General features: G+C 45.3%; 1 protein-coding gene and 1 non-coding gene across 3 annotated transcripts in view; one reads left to right on the top strand and one right to left on the bottom strand.

Annotated features, from left to right (window-relative positions):
• Positions 1 to 6,968, bottom strand: part of Lpin2 (lipin 2) — a 73,723-nt gene extending 66,755 nt beyond the window's left edge. The window contains exon 1 of one of the 2 annotated variants that reach the window (XM_032901757.1): positions 6,842 to 6,968. The gene's annotated coding sequence lies outside the window, so the exon portion shown is untranslated. Of the gene's footprint in view, positions 1 to 6,529; positions 6,610 to 6,841 lie in introns of those variants that run through there. The other variant, XM_032901758.1, reaches the window with a different exon arrangement.
• A 1,573-nt stretch (positions 6,969 to 8,541) lies between these two features.
• On the top strand, positions 8,542 to 8,648 carry LOC116899747. Its single transcript, XR_004387762.1, has one exon. It is a non-coding gene; the product is annotated as a U6 spliceosomal RNA (small nuclear RNA).
• Positions 8,649 to 16,633: the final 7,985 nt, after the last annotated feature.

The following is a 16,633-nucleotide window of genomic DNA, read 5'->3' as shown; positions in this document are numbered from 1 at the left end:
GCTGAATCCTATTCCTAACCCTCAATGCCTCAGTTTAGAAAACCCTGCTTTACATGTGAGATGGCTAGTTCACTTCTCCCAACAGCATTACAAGTTACTTTCAGACTGGAGGAACTTTTGTTTCCTTTTGCCCCACGACTCTCTCGACTTCAAGGTAAATATGCTTTTAAGACACACCCTCATCTAATATCAGACGTAGCCAAGCGGACAGGCTGGCAGATCTCTGACAAGAGACAACCGAGTCAATCATGTACCAAAAGTATCATGAGAAAATGCCTCAATGAAATCAGTTATTTTGCATGATTAATATATGCTAATACATTTTGGTTCTAAATATATTTCTTTTAATGAAAATATTCTTAGCCACTCAATGATTCTAATACACAGAGAAAAGTCACATCACAGAGACCTTATCTGCAGGCGTAGGTACTGAGTGGGTCCAGTGACACTGTGAGGGGAGCCTTGAGGGACAAACATGATTACCTGCTGTACTGAGGTCTCAGCTGGGTACTGATGTGATGGAACCCAGACTCTGAACACAGAAAGGGACGGGCACGCCTGCATCCAATGCTGACAGGTTAGTGCTCTTCTGCTGAGGACTGTACTGAGGGGATCTGGTGTCTACTCTCAAGTCAGGAGCAGTCAAGATTACTAAAGGAAATCCTTCAAGGCAGCAGCAAGTAGCTACTCACAGAGCGTGTATCAAACAGTCCAACAACCACTTTTCCTCCTTCCCAACAGTGACACGGAACCACCCTCCATATTTGAAGAACAGTTTTTAAGTATTCTTTCTGACCCAGTCTCAGCCTGGTGATGGGTGACAGGGAACGTCAACTGGATGACGTCCAACTCCTCCCACAACAGGCACCTAACAGGCATGGTAGGACCTCTTCAATGCCATTATTTCCCCAGCTGTTTCTCTCTCCCTGGCTCAACTGGCCTTGTTCACATCACATCAGTTAGGTGGGCTACTTAACTAAGTAAGCCATGAGCCATCAGAAAGCCTTATGACTGAAAACCAACTTTTCAATTAGGCATTTTGTCCAATACTCTTTGTAAATCACACAGTTTCTCTCTTTTAAGTCATCCGTCATAGTTAATTGGATGCTACGGCTGGCAGACTGCTGCCTCTTACTGACAAAAGGGCAAAGCAGTTTAAGGAAACTTAGTATGTGGATAGATGTTTTGGTGTATTCAAAAAGGAAAACAGGGACAAGTGCAACAAGCGCATCATTTAAATAAAAGGTGCCCCCCCCAATAGATGCTTCATGAAGCCCAGACACTCCTGACTTACAGTCCCTAAGAGAAGCACTTCCTTCCCTAAAGACCACAAGTTTACAGACTCAACCGCTGGGTAAAATATCACAGCACAAACCAAGCAACACCAATACAAGCTCCAAATTCATATTAACTACTGACATGGTGGATAATAGTTCAAAGACTCACATAACCAAGACAGATAACACTGTTCCGGTTCAGTCCTAATCAATGAGCTTTTTGTTTAAGATTGGTAACTTTTTATTTAAACAGGCATGATAGAACACTTGGGAGGTGAAGAAGGAAGACTAGGGGTCCAAGGCCAGTTTGTGCTGCATACAAATATTTCCAAAAAAGAAGTCATTGTATTGTATAGATTTAAAAACAGGTCTTTAGGTAAATATCCTTGTGTCAACTCCCCCTCCATTACATCTCAGGAGTTACACTTCAGAACATAAAGCAAATGCAGCCAGCAACTGAAGAAGCTACTTCATACTACACACCTATCTTCTATGTAGTACCAGATACTGCACACCTATCTTCTATGTAGTACCTGATACTGCACACCTATCTTCTATGTAGTACCTGATACTGCACACCTATCTTCTATGTAGTACCAGATACTGCACACCTATCTTCTATGTAGTACCTGATACTGCACACCTATCTTCTATGTAGTACCTGATACTGCACACCTATCTTCTATGTAGTACCTGATACTGCACACCTATCTTCTATGTAGTACCTGATACTGCACACCTATCTTCTATGTAGTACCGGATACTGCACACCTATCTTCTATGTAGTACCTGATACTGCACACCTATCTTCTATGTAGTACCAGATACTGCACACCTATCTTCTATGTAGTACCTGATACTGCACACCTATCTTCTATGTAGTACCTGATACTGCCGGACACACTATCTTCTATGTAGTACCGGATACTGCACACCTATCTTCTCTTCCTGGACCAATCTTGGCTCTTCTGAAGGATGCTTTTCCCACCTGAAGTTCCTCCTCTTTATCTGGTAAAAAGAGTGATGTAACTATGAAGATCAAAGCTAGAATCTTCTCATTGAAATACTCGTCTCTAATCATGTTTCCTAAACTTTACAACTCTGGTCTCTTTTAAGCCCCACTAAATGCTATTTAAATTTCAACTATTACTCCAAAGACAATGAGAGAACATCCAAACCTTAAAACACACCCAATGCAATGCAGGTCTCTGCAGTGTCTCTGCCCCCACTCCTGTGCACATCTGCTCTGAGGTCATCTCTCCCTAAGGAAGTGTGTGCAGCTGACAGACCCTACCCACTGCACCTTCTTCAGGTGTCAACTCCCCAGCACCCCCAAGTCCTCTTTCTCACTAGACTGCGCTGTAACCCCAGGACTGGCTTCCTGGGACTTGGACTCACAGTTACCGCTCCTTTAGTTTGGCATCTAAGGAAGAGAAGGATCAAAGGGGCTCTGCTACACAGAATTTCAGGAAGCTTCAGAGGACTGAGTTATTCATCCTGATGATGACTGACAGGGACTCCAAAGCCGACTCCAGAGAACTCCCCACGCAGCACAGAACATAGAGTAGTGTGTCACCACCTGTAAGTAACATGTCACCACGTGTGAGGGGGTCGGTGCCTAAAGGAGAAGTTAGTCAAGATGCAGGGAGCTGGGGGTATTAGTGTCTGGGAAGAAAAAAGCAAAACCTCAGAGAACGAAGATGAAAACTAAGGATGAATCACTGTGTATTCCAGCGCAGGAGAGGAGAGTGGGAGACAACTTCGGGTCGAAGCCACCGCTGGTCAAAGTGAAGCGGTGAGACAACACACACACTACTCAACAATCACAGAGGGAACACAAGAAGCAAGTGAAATATGAAATGAGGCAGTCAGGTGACGTCCAATCCAGTGTTCAGTTACAGCTAGTAAAGTCAACAGAGAAGTGAGAGCCCTTGAGAAACTGGAGGAAGGCTGGGGGAGGAGAGCACTCCACTGCTGCCAACCCCCGCTAGGTCTGCTCTTCGGGAAGCCACTGTCCTCACACCAAAGATACAGAACTTACACTGGACAGCAGCTCCTACTCAAAGTGTGCGTCACTACCAGATTACAAATTCTAAGCTCGAAGAGTGAGAAAAAGTGCCGTCCTGTAAACAGCTTTCGAAAAGCTCATGTCTCCAGGGCGGTTTTCCCACCACACCACCTTTCTCAATTGTGACCCTAATAATCGGAAAGAATTCTAAAATTTGCAGTAGGACACTGCCTTGGCTTTGCACAGAGGTGAGGTGGGACAAGTAGACAGTGTGACCGTTTTTGACATGATATGCAAGTTAGCATTCTACTTTTCCTTATTTCTTAGTAACATCACTAACAGCTATGTAAATCCACCAATAAGAAAAAATTCACTGAATGTTAATTTCCAAAAGTTAATATCCTCCGAGGCCAAGGACTCTAAAGCCCATGAGATGGCTCAGCAGGTACTTGTCAGCAGGCTTGACAACCTGAGGTTGATTCCTGGAACCCCTGAGGTGGAAGAACTCGGGCTCCAGAAGTACACATGGACAGGGTCACAAATCAGTAAATGTAAGAAGCTGTTTTAAAAGACTCAACTGTAGTCAATGAGAATTGGAAGAGAAATGCTGGTGTCGCTCTGTACCCTAGGCTAGCTAATCATGAAACTGGTGAACTTCTTCTGCCTCTGGATCCCAAAGTGCTGGGATTACAAATGGGTTAACCTCTTTTCTTCTTTTTCTTCCTCTTCTCTCCTTCCACATTATAACAACAGTAGGAGGAGATCATTGACTCAAGCGTCCTGCCATAAACAACAGGGTTGGCAGTGAGGAAGACAGACTAGCATGGACAGGGTAGTTGTATTCTGGTCAGCCCACCATCACACACAGATCACTACCCATAGCTAGGGATCCCTACTGACTTCGCGTGGTCCCTGAGAGTGATTCTTCCCTCCTATGTTCATCCTGAAAAATATAGGACATGTGAAGGGTTGAGTTATTAAATACCCTGCTGTGCCTGGAGAGATCCATCAGTGGCTAAAAAAGTTTACTGTATGAAGACCTGGGCTCAGATTCCAGCACCACTAGTCTCTCACACACCCGCTACCCCAGCACTGGGCAACTGGAGTCAGACTTGCTGGCTTAGCAGAGTAACTAAATATATGACCTCTAGGGTCAGGGAGAGACTCTGTCCCAAAAGAATATGGAACAAGGGAAGAGAGGACACTGACTCCCTCCTTTGTTTACGTGAACACAAGTGCACACATTGACCTATGACATAGGTAAACCCCCAAATTAGGTAACTGTCAGCAAAGTGAGTAAGAAAACTTAATCAAATACGTTATTACAGGGGGCTTAGGATATAGCTCAGTTGGTAGAGTACTTGCCAAAGCCCTGAGTTCAAGTCCTGGAACCTCCTAAACCAATCATGGTGGCACACAATACACACTAAGTTCAAGACCTGAACTGTCTGTCTGAGACTGTCTCAAAAACATATAAACCTTATCGTCAGGACATTATCATCACTCTAGGGTGTATCTTCCAGCTCTTGCCATGTTCAGTGAAGCATAATTCACACAGAATTCAGCCAACTGAAGCCCCGACTACAAAGCTATGAGCTATTTTGCCATGAAGGTGATATGATAGGTCCTAGGACCCTGCACCTAAGCCAAAAGCAGTAACGTAGCTAGCAATGAAGGGAGTCAGACAGAGCTAAAGCCAAGTTCCAAGTAAACCCCTAAAACAGGTACAGCCCCACCCCTAAACAAAGTGACAGGCCCTAGGATCAGACAGAGTGCTCCAGTGAAAAGACACGAAGACTTAACGGAGACTTAAAAGCTTGCCCCCAGGCTGCTAGGGACCTAAGGGAGGCAGCCCAGTACACCTCTCAGCAGGAAGGATTCCAGGTCCGTGTTTCATCACTGAAGTATATTATACATGCAATCAGAGAATAGCTGCAGTGACCCGTACTGGACTTAAGTCAAATATTAATATTTAAACCCAACAGAATGTCCGCTGTCATGTTCACTGGCCTAACCTTTGACCACCTCTGACCTGGGGTAGCACCAAGATTATCCACCCATGGCATACCATACAAGAAAATTTGATGATTTCATTTCAGGAAGATCCACTGGCTCCCAGTGACCTACAAGGACAAACTGCTTGCTGCTGCTTCTGTTCATTCAAGCAGCCCCAACCGAAGCTCTTCTAAAAGCCAGCCTCTGTGCTTGGTAAGGAAACAGCTACTGGAGTCTTGCCTGCAGAGATTCTGTGCCCAGTGCAGGGAATAAGTCCAGTCAGTAAGCGCCCCCCCCCCAAAAAAAACCCAAAATGCACAATGCTAAGTGATGAGGGCAGGCACACAGCAATTCAAGAAACAAAGCCCCAACCTTTATCCCTTTATCTGCTTAACTGCACTTGGCGTTCAAGGGTTTTCAAATGCTCCCATTTCCAGAGCCTCTTAAGTACAGAGCTTCTCTGTTGAGTCTCAATTTTGCCAAACGAGAAAAGCTGAGCCAACCGTTTCATTTCTAGCATTCTACAGCTATTCTGCTACTACTTAAAACATGAAGATCCGCGGGACCGATAAAACACAATCAAGAACACATTCAGCCGAGGAGGAAGCCCGTAGGTGGCTACCCACGGGCAATATGAGAGGGCACACAGGGCAGGGCAGGGCAGCCAAAAAAAAGGGCTAAAACACCTGTTTCCTCCCACACCTGGTAGCTGGCTGTGTCGCTAAGCCCAGTCCAGCATCACCTGCCACACTTCTTAGTCTTAAGCCTGTGAAAACCACCAACGTCAGATCAACACATAAACTAAGTGGCAAATAATCCCAAAATAGACTTCAAAATTGAACCTGTGTTATCATAACGTTTTAAATTAGTGAGGCGAGGTTAAGTAATAACTTAACCGGCATCCCTACTGCTGGGCAAATGAGCTTCAGCGCCAAGCAAGAGACTCAGTTTCAATTTTTAATTTTTTTGTTTCAAAGATGCATTAAAAATAAGTGTGGCCGCTTGTTCAGCAAACCCCCAGAGCCTCTCCAAGTATCCAGCGTTCCAGTACTTTCTGAAAGCGAGGGCGATCTTCCTAGTCTTGTTCTGCATAATTATGTCTCCGAAACGCCATCCTAAATTTGAATGAAAATAATTTTCTTATGCTGGGGTGGATCCGCGGCGCTCAAAACTGGGCCGTAGAGCTCCGGCTCCCACAACAACCAGGACCTCCCAGTACCCCGGGGGTCGCCAGCAGCAGGCTACTCACATCTGAACCCGGTCCACGGCCTGCAGGAGGCGGCGGCGGGCAAGCCAACGGCCTGAGGGAATAACTGCACCTCGCCAGCCCCGACCGGGGGATGACCGCGACCGCGCGCCGGCACCCCCTCCCCCAGGCCCGGGGCTGCGGTCCCCGGCCGCGCCGCGCAGGGCCCTGAGGACCGCGGCCGACGTGGGGGTCTCCGCAGATGCCCGCGCGTCCCCAGGCGGCGTGGCCGCGGCCACGTAGCCCACGCGAGGAGAGGCCGCGAGCCGGGACGTGGCCCCCGGGAACCCCCGGCGCTGTCTCCGGCCCGCTTACCTGCGGCACGGCGCGCGGCTCTCACTCGGCAGACTGTCGGGCGGCCCGGGAGGGCTGTGGCGAGAAGCGGGCGAGCAAGGGGCGGGGCCGCCGCCTCAGGAGCCGCAGGCCCAGCGGAGCCCGCAGGGGCCTCGCGAATGGGACACGGCGGCGGCGGCGGCGGCAGCGGCGGCGGCCAGGCTGGCGGTAGACTGCGCGCACGCCCTGCCCCGCCCTGGCCACGTGACGCGAGGCTCCGCCCCGCCGGCCGCGCGCCGCGAGCCCAGGGCCCCGCCGGGAGAGCGGCTCGACGCCGGCGCTAGCCTCGGGAGAGCGCTTTTAAAAGTTTCCTCCGGTCCCCTGGCAACCTTTGCGGCGCTGCGCGGGGCTTCAGAGCCCAGCAGCCAAAAAAAAAGTGCAAACGGTCTGCCGCGTGATGGTGTGCAAACGTTGTCTCCCGCGTAACGCGAGTGCACCATCATGGGATCGCTGCAGAACCCGTATCTTTCCTTATTTACCCTTGGAGCTCAGTGATAACACCTCCTACTTAAAAGTGCACTTCAGCGGCTGCGGCTGGGAGTATTAGTGGCGTCTCCAGCTTTTTGTCTTGTTTTTCTGCAGCCGGCCCTTTCGATGGGATGGGAGTAGAGGTGGAATCCCACGGCATCACTGCTAAAGGCTTGTTAATGTCTCCATGTGCACCGCGAGCGTGAGCATCTAGGGGCCGCTGAGCCATGCGTTTATACCGACTCTCTCTGGGATGGACCCGGGCGCAGCAGTTTCTATGCAACAATGAAGCCTGGTGGGCATAGGTTATGCTGGGACCCAGGAAACCTTTCACTTCCCGGCCCAAGTACCTCCGTGTGAAATTCAACCAGGTTGCCTCAATAAGGCCATCCAAGTTTACTGGGATTTTTTTCACCTCAGTGAGGCTTTTTATCTGATTCACCAGTGAAAGAAATTTTTTCAAGGTTGGAAGTTTCCCGTAAATGTTCGAGGGATGTTACTCCGCTATGGGGAAGTGCAATTAAAGAACCCAGTCCTCAATCCCCAAGTTGATGCACTGGAAACAGCAACGCCTTCCCAATGGGGCGCTTTGAGTATTAAACGTGATTCCCATAGAAAGCCCAGCATAGCTTCCAGCCTGGACTGTACAACACGCCGTTACTATTTGTTTTCTAGCTTTTCATTCTCCATCTTGACTTTTCCTGTTTCTCTCGGGATAGTTTCATTACCTCCTACCCTGGGAGGGAAATATTCTCAGGCTTCCTTCCTTTCATCATGCAGGAAGTACCAGACAACCCGCCCTTCCTCTGTCACCGCCCCCTCTGGGATTTGACACCTTACTCAGAAGGATTGGTTCATGTTTCTAGTATTTTCCTCATTCTCTGGTGGCTGCCTGATTTTATACTACTACTGAGACAGAGTGGGAACTAATTAAATATTCATTGACTGTCCCTCAACTTCCTTCCGCTGTGAAGTGGGGGCACACCCAACTCCCATCTGCTTCAGTGCCCAAGTCTCTTCTCACTTTCTGACCCTACCACCTTCCAGGTCCATAGCCAGGAACCTTCCCCCACCAATCATGTCTTCTAGTCTAGATGTTTCTTCCTTCATTTCAAAGCGAGAAGGCCTTGCTGACCCTAATGTAGTTTGGTTCAAGATGTTTTGACTCTGGAATTTCGTGCCGTCTTGATATTTTGTTTAAGAACGGACATCTTGGGCTCGCTTTGGCAGCACATATACTAAAATCGGAACGATACAGAAAAGATTAGCATGGACCCTGCGCAAGGATGACACGCAAATTCGTGAAGCGTTCCATATTTTTAGAGGCCAATACTAGCAGCAAACCATTGACCTGAGAACAGGGTCCCTGTTAGAGGAGTTAGAGAAAGGATTGAAGGAGCTGAAGGGGTTTGCAACCCCGTAAGAACAACAATACCAACCAACCAGAGCTCCCAGGGACTAAACCACTACCCAAAGACTACACATGGACAGACCCATGGCTCCAGCTGCATATGTAGCAGAGGATGACCTTGTTGGGCACCAATTGGAGGAGAAGCCCGTGGTCCTGCCAAGACAGGACACCCCTCCCCCAACATACACCAACATATAGGGGAATATCAGGGCAGGGAGGCAGGAAAGGGGGTTGGTTGGGGAGGGGGAACACCCTTATAAAAGAAGGGGGAGGAGATAGAGGGCTTATGGGTGGGAAACCAGAAAAGGGAATAACATTTGAAATGTAAATAAAAAAAATCCAATAAAAAAACAAAACCAGACATCTTTCCATGTACTTTCAGGATTTCCCTCCCTGTGCTGTAGCACCTCCCGGTTACAAGCCCAGGTAACATTCTTCACAATAAGAAGTGGAATTGGCACGCCTTGCTAAACTATTTTTAAAATGTTTCTAGGTAGTACCTGAGCTCATCATTGTTGGGTAATGTAAGAAAATTAATTAATTAATTAAAGTCAGCGTATCAAGAAAACCAAAATGACATTTGCTAAGTACGGTCTTGAGTGATGCCTTACTACAGTGGTTCATCGGTTTTAATATTGGAAAATGAGTGTTTTGAATATCAATAGGCCACAGTTTTCAATATAAGCATGACTGTTATTTCAACTAGTATTTACATAAGGTGTTTCCTGGGTCAACAAAAACCTGGTTCCCGACAAAGTTTTTAAAAAAATTAGTGGACATCTTCTCCAATCTGATCTTCCTCGAACTCCCCCTTGCTCCTAAACTTCTCTGTGTCCTATATGTGAGTTTGTGATCTCAAACAGTGGACTTCAAAATGCATGTAAAGAGAGCCCCAAACTTTAATTAGGTTTAATTTTCCACAAAGATGTGCTCATCCAATCGAACACCTGGAGCTCACTAATGTGTGTCAGCTATCTTCCATGTGAGGTGAGTTTGTCTTTATTCTTTCCCTGTTTAAGATCAGCAAATCTTAGAAGGATTTAATGAGCTGTGAGATCTGTAAAGTTGGACCTCCACCATCTTCCTTCTCTCTAACTTAGACAACACTCCCATGTTCAAGCTGCCTGCTTTCCCCACCGAAGCCGCACTACCAGGCCCATGAAGCTTCTCTCTTGAAAGACTGTCCCTCCTCCACCCATGACACTGCCCAGGCTAAAGTCACCAAGGTCCCTTTCGAAGCCAAACATGGTGGACTCCTTTTGGGACCTGCATCTTGAGAGACTCTCTTGACCACCATTTCCTTGAAGCTCCTGCCACCTCTCCTCAGCTGAACACCTCTGAAATCTATGTGCATGTGCTAGGTGGCTTTCACAACGGTATCAGACGTTAATCTACCCTTTGACCCAGCCAACGGCACTACCAAACATTTAGTCATCTTAGTCAGAGGCCTAGGGAAGAGTCTCAATTCCAGTACCATCATCACATGTCCATCCTACCTCAGCATTTCTACTGTCTAAAGTTCTCTGCAGAATGCCCACAACAGCCACATGTCACATCCTCTTTGGCTGACCAACATTCGACCTCTCCCTGGTTGCAGTAAATCTCTCCATCTCTCTGTAAGTCCAGAAGGGCAAGAGAGTTTTCTTTCCATCTCGCCAGCCAGTAATCCTAACCGCCTACCCTGGTTTGGGCAGATCTGTCCTTGCCAGTTCTTTGCCTTCAAGAAAAAGTCTGACTTCCCTGGGAGCACATCGCCAGTGTTCCCCTTTGCTCCAGTTTTCTCTCCTGTTCTACGTGCCTCAGCTGGTCCTTCTGCAGTGTGGTAACATTTTCAACATTAACTTCCATATTTCTCCCTGCACTCTCCTCTTTACAAGAATTCAGCAGGCACACCACTGGTCCTGGGGAAGTCTGCTGGGGAGATGAAAAGCAGAAGTTGTCTGCAAGATGTTTCCTTCCTGCCTTTTATTTCCCAAACTCTAAAAGCACCAAAGAACCCAAGACAAGAGGGAGAAAAAAAAATGTGTCTTTCAATCCAGAAAGAGAGCTTTCTCTGGAGTTAGGAGGAAAGCTACTACACTCTCCTGCCTGGCAGTTCCGAGGACAGGGTGAGGTAGGGAATGAAACTTTAGAAAAGCAGCTTTTCTGTCCTGGGTCAAATGACAACCCGGATTTCCTAAGCTCCGCCCAAGGTATGCCCAGCTCTTTTTGTAATTACATTCAACTGAGACAGAGACAGGAGTGACGCAAGTCAGTTCCCACAGCTGAAAAGTGGTGCTGAAAATTGTCCTCTGTGACTCTGAAAGCTGTTTTTGGAAAGATATACTAAATTTCTTTTTTTAAAACAAAAGATTTATTTATTTGTTTCATGTATACGAGAACACCGTCTTCAGACACACCAGAAGAGGGCATCAGATCCCATTACAGATGGTTGTGAGCCACCATGTGGTTGCTGGGAATTAAGCTCAGGACCTCTGGAAGAGCAGTCAGTTGCCCTTAACCGCTGAGCCATCTCTCTAGCCCAGTAGTGTAAATTTAAGGTGATGGAGCATGACATTTCAATACATTTGTAAGAAGTGTAATGATAAGAAAGCTGGCTTATGTTTAGTTTCTTGGTCTTAGGAACACTCATAGTGTTGTCTACAAGTAATTCTAAGTATGCAATTAGTTGATGTAAACCATAGTTGGAACTCTAGAAGTTCTTTCTCCTATCCAGCTACACTCCTGTCCCTGTTAGCCCTCCTTTCTCCATTCCCAGGTTTTGCAAACATTGTGCCCACTTGCTCTCTAGACCTAACGAGATTGGCATTGGCTTTCAAGTGTAAGTGAGAATGTTCCCCAACCTGTATTTTTAGTCACCAGTTTCCATCACCTTCTCTCGGTGGCTTCTACTGCTCTTCCCCAATCAATGACTCTTTTTTTCCTTAGGCTTGTAGCTGACCACATAGAAGTAACAATCTTAGCTCTTCTTCTGGGCATACCAGGCAAGCAATAAACACTGGATGAACAGTAAAGATGGGCTTTTCGTTCTAGAAATATACTTGTCTAGGGATCCAGACCACCTCTCCCTCTAAAGCAAAAAGTACATGCTCTCTGCATGGCTCCAGGGACAGACCTTCCTATGGTGACAAGGGGATGAGAATCCCTCTACTACCTTCTTAACTCACTTCTCCATGCCCTGAATAAACTCTATTCTATACTAAAAACAAACAAACACAGATAGAAATCTGGGACCGGGTGATCTGGACTCTCAATGGGAGAAACTGTAGCACCCAGGAAGCACAGTGTGTTTATTACACAGCTGAACACGGAAGCAGGGTTATCGCAAACAGCTGAACAAAGAGGTGAGGCTATTACATACAGATAAACAAGGAGACAGAGACTGTGGTCTATAGCTGGATCAAGGAGACCGATTCTAGTCTTGGTAGAAGCAGCCTTTGTATGGGTGCAGTCTTCAGGCCCTGAAGATCTCAGGAGAGAAAGCCACAGAGGACATTTTCTGCACTCCACTCACTGTCAACCTCTATATACAGATCAGAAGGGAACACTTTTCCATTTCCTTTGGGTCTATGGCTAGGCTCTTTTATATGGCTGATCCCCTAACAACAGCTCACACATTTACTCAGGACCCTACATGCTCAAGGCTTCCTCCATGCCCTACATCAGGTGAAATGTTTAAAATATATTCCAGAAAAGTCTACAAGTGGGCAAGAAACTAAGACATCAAGACAGGACAGAGGCCAGAGGCCAGAAGGCAGAAAGTCAGCACTATCCTGAGTTTAAACACTGCTTCCTATAGCCCCAGGTGTCTGAAAGGTCAAAAGGAAAAGATACCCTATGCTTAACAGATGACCAATAAAAATAGACCCAGAAGCAAAATAAAAGAATGAGGAAAAAAATGTCAGTTTTCCACAAGCCCACTCGAAAATCTCACTGAAGTTGACATAAGCATTTTGAAAAGCATGGATCACACCAACTAGAGTCTCTGACTGTTAAGCAACTGAGACAAGCCACTAGCCTGGTGGTGCCTGGTTGTAATCTCTTGGATTCTCTTGGGAGGGAAAGGCAGGGGGCCAGCTTGGGTATAGAGTGAAACCTTATCTCAAATGATCATGAAGTAATTCAGTTAGAATTAAAGAAATAAAAAAACTAGACAAACTGATTGACTAGCCAACTTGTGGTCAAGGAACAAAGCTGTGTGGAAATACTGCAATGGTGTGTACCTCAGTTATTTGATACTATGTATCAAAGCTTTGGAGCAAAAAATCGGACAAGTAACTAATGAGACTTGTAAAAGAAACCCTTTGTAATGTAAAGAGCTCAAGGTTTAGAAAAAGAGCAACAAAATAAAGTCCAATAGAACAAAGTAATAAAGATAAAGTAATATAACTGGCAACAACACACAGAGCAGAAGGAACACCCACCCCAGTTTGTTTATCTAAGACTCACGAGTTTACAAACCTTGTAGAAAACAATGAAAAAAAAAAAAAAAGGAACAAGCCAATGTGAATAACAAAACTATAATCACACACACACAATCTAGAAATCGAAAAGAAAATGTGGTAGATTTTTTTTCATGTTAATTAATTTGAAAACTGGATGAAGAGGTCAGGACAGAGTCATAATCATGTAAGGACTTTTATCAGTAATTATTTTCTGGAAGAAAAATTCAGGCTGAAACTGTTTTGCAAAGGCTTTTGGTCAAACACTGAAATGGTAAGAAATTCTAATCTCATGCAAGCTATCCCAAAGTGCAGGATAGTGGGGTTTCTTTTTCAGTCTCGTTTCATGGAGCTAGTGTATCGGGACACCAAAATCTGACCAGAAGAGTGTGAGAAAGAAAAAAAAATAGGTCCAATTTCACTCAAATATAGATGCAAAAACCCCAAATGAAATTTTAGCAGTTTCAACCTGGCAAGACAAGACATTATATCCAAGCTAACTTCTTGGATAATGCAAGTTGTACTACAATGACCAAGCCAATTAATGTCATTCACCACATTAGCATAATGATCTGAACAGATGCAGACTTCATTACCCAACCCAAGGAATTCACCTACTTCCACCTCCCCAAGTGCTAGGATTAAAGTCCTTAGCCACCACATCTCTCAGGAATGCTTCTCGAGATACATGGCATTCATCAACTCTTACAGCAAATATCATAAGCTATGCTTCCTTTGAAAGTTGGGCACAAGTATTGTATTATCTATCTATATATATATATTTTTTGCTCGGTGTGATATGAGAAGATCAAAGTGGAGGAGTAAGGTAAGAGGTAAAATGTCCATACTGCAGTGGGGAAACCACCAGGATGCGATGAAGTATGCAAATGTGCAGAAGAATACATACTTAAAGAAGTCCAAGCCTTTACAATGTTGTTGGACGTCAGAGTCAACATATCAAATCACTAGCAGTAAATAGGGAGTTTTTGTTTGTTTTAAAGATCCTGTTGTGCGTCATATTCTTTGAGACAAACTGCCACCATCTTCATCAGACCAGCTGTGCCTGTTTTCAAAATGTCCATCACAGTTGGGCTTGTTGACTATCAGCATTCCCCCAGGAATATCAGGAGGAAGAGCAGAGAAGGTCATGGAACCCTGACCCAAGGATCCGGCCATGCCTCTCAACTGGTTGTTTGCCATTCTCCTCTAACTGCACATGGCCTTAGTAAGGGGCTGGAATATATAGGAAGGACTAGAGAAGGGGCTCCATCTTAGAAGTCATTGGGAAGTCATCTTTAATGGTATGGAAACCTTCTGGTATGGCTGCTTACAAGTCACACACATTCCTTCCCAGAATCCCCCACTCATAGCTCTGTAAATCAACCTAAGAAACTCATTGGCACCCCTGGGTACAAGTGGAACTGTACCTTGGCTTGTTGGAAGCTTAGGATAAGAGGGCAGACGTTGTTTTCATCTTCCACAGGGAAGAAATTTTAGCAACAGGTGTATTTAGAAAGATCTTTTTAAAAGAAGGGAAATAAAACAAGATACTTAGGGACGATTCTGACAGAACATGTGACTGACCTTTATAAAGATCACTCTCAAACCTCACCAAAGGATTATGAGGAAGACCAAAGGACATGATAATGTGTGTGTGCAGTTTTGTGTCTGTATTACAGAGGTTTTAGGAGTGGAAGCGAAAGCCTTGGACAAGCTGTGCCCTGAGCTACCCTCTGACTGCCATTGGTTTTATGAAACAAAGTTTTTCTTTGTATCTCAGGCTGACCTTGAAGTCATGTTTTTCCTGCTTCTGCCTCTTGAGTGCTCGAAGTTATAGGTATGTAACATTAGACCCAGCTAGAAATAACAGGCAGAAAGGTCTCTATAGTTACCCTATGGAGTCAGTGCAACTACACAGAGGCCCACTCTTCCAAGAAAGTCTTAAAGAACATAAAAGTAAGAATTACCTTGTAGTTATCAAAACATTCCTAAGGAGGCAGGATGGTGTTGGTCCAGGATAGAAAAAAAGACTAATTAAACACTTTAGAGTCAGGGAAGGGGAGTGAGAAAGGATAATGAAGACTAAACTTGACCAAAGAACATGATTTTATGTGTGTGAAATGTTCTAATGAAATCCATAGTTTTGTACAATGATTATACACTAATAAACACAATAGAAATGCCTTGACAAATGCATGGGCAAGCACATGAGTGTTGGACCCGTATACATGAAACTTTGAGTTCCATTCCCAGAACTTTAGTACTAGACAGGGGAGGGGAGCATGCCTGTAATCTTATCACTTGGAAAGTAGAGGTTAGAGGATCAGAAATTCAAGGTCATCCTTAGCTACTTAGCGAGTTTGAGACCGAGGTTTGAGGCAAGTTTGAATTTGAGGTCTTGAGACCGAGACCTCGTATGTGTGCGTGTGCGTGTTTGGGGGGGGGGCTGGGTGACAAACGGACACAGAAAGAAACAGAGAGGTTCCATTTTTAAGAAGACAAGTGCATGGCTATGTTAATTAGTTTGATTTAGTATGGGGAGCAGAGAGAACCCTGAGTGGGTGGTGTCCTGAATCAATGTGTATTGTTTGACATCACACAGCCATGTGGAGAAGCTCAGCCTTAGACCTATGGGGAAATGGCAAAGCCTTCTCTTTAGGTGAGGCTCAGTGGGGCAGCAAAACCTTTTTGTGTGGATGTTATAGGGTGTGCCCAACATGTCCATCATAGCTTTCTTCCTACCGTTTACCATATTTATGGCCTAAAGACTGTTCCTACCAAGATAAGCTAAACTTGCCTCCTTGATCCAGCTGAATACAGCTGTACATAACAAACCCTGCCTCCTTTTTTATCTATATGCAATAACCCTATTCAACTGTATATAAAATACACTGAGCTTCTCAGTGTATGTTGATAAGTTTGTCTTTTTTCCCCATTCCCTCACTGCCTGTGGTGGTTTGAATAAGAATGACCTCCATAGACTCCTTTGTTTGAATACTTGGTTCCCAGTTGGTATAACAATTTGGGAAGGATTAGCAGGTGTGGATTAGCAGGGTAAAATGTCAACTATCCAATGTCAAGATAATGTTGTGACCAACCTAATCTCAGATAACGCTGCTGGCTCTCACTCACATTGTAATGGTTTCAGAAAACAGTTTGGTATTTCCTAGATTCAAAGTTGACAGTCCATATCCACAAGCTGTTCCAGAGCTAGATTCCTGCCCTAAGGAATTAGTGCACAGGAACACGCAAAGACATACATTAAGAATAGAGAAGAATGTAGAAGCATGGATCAGTCTGGAAGATACAATGTTAAGCATCAAAAAGAGCGATGTTTCATTCTGCCAACTCTGTTCCGTGATACATTGTTTAAGGATGAAAGCAAAGGCAACAAACACCAGAAAGAACAAGAAAATCAACAGCTTTCAAGAAAGAAGTCTGTAATCCCAGCAT

The sequence above is a fragment of the Rattus rattus genome, chromosome 4 (assembly GCF_011064425.1).
Source record: "Rattus rattus isolate New Zealand chromosome 4, Rrattus_CSIRO_v1, whole genome shotgun sequence".
Classification (NCBI taxonomy): Eukaryota; Metazoa; Chordata; class Mammalia; order Rodentia; family Muridae; genus Rattus; species Rattus rattus.
The sequence above is the reverse complement of the archived record's forward strand: the minus strand, read 5'-3'. Positions and strand labels throughout refer to the sequence as shown.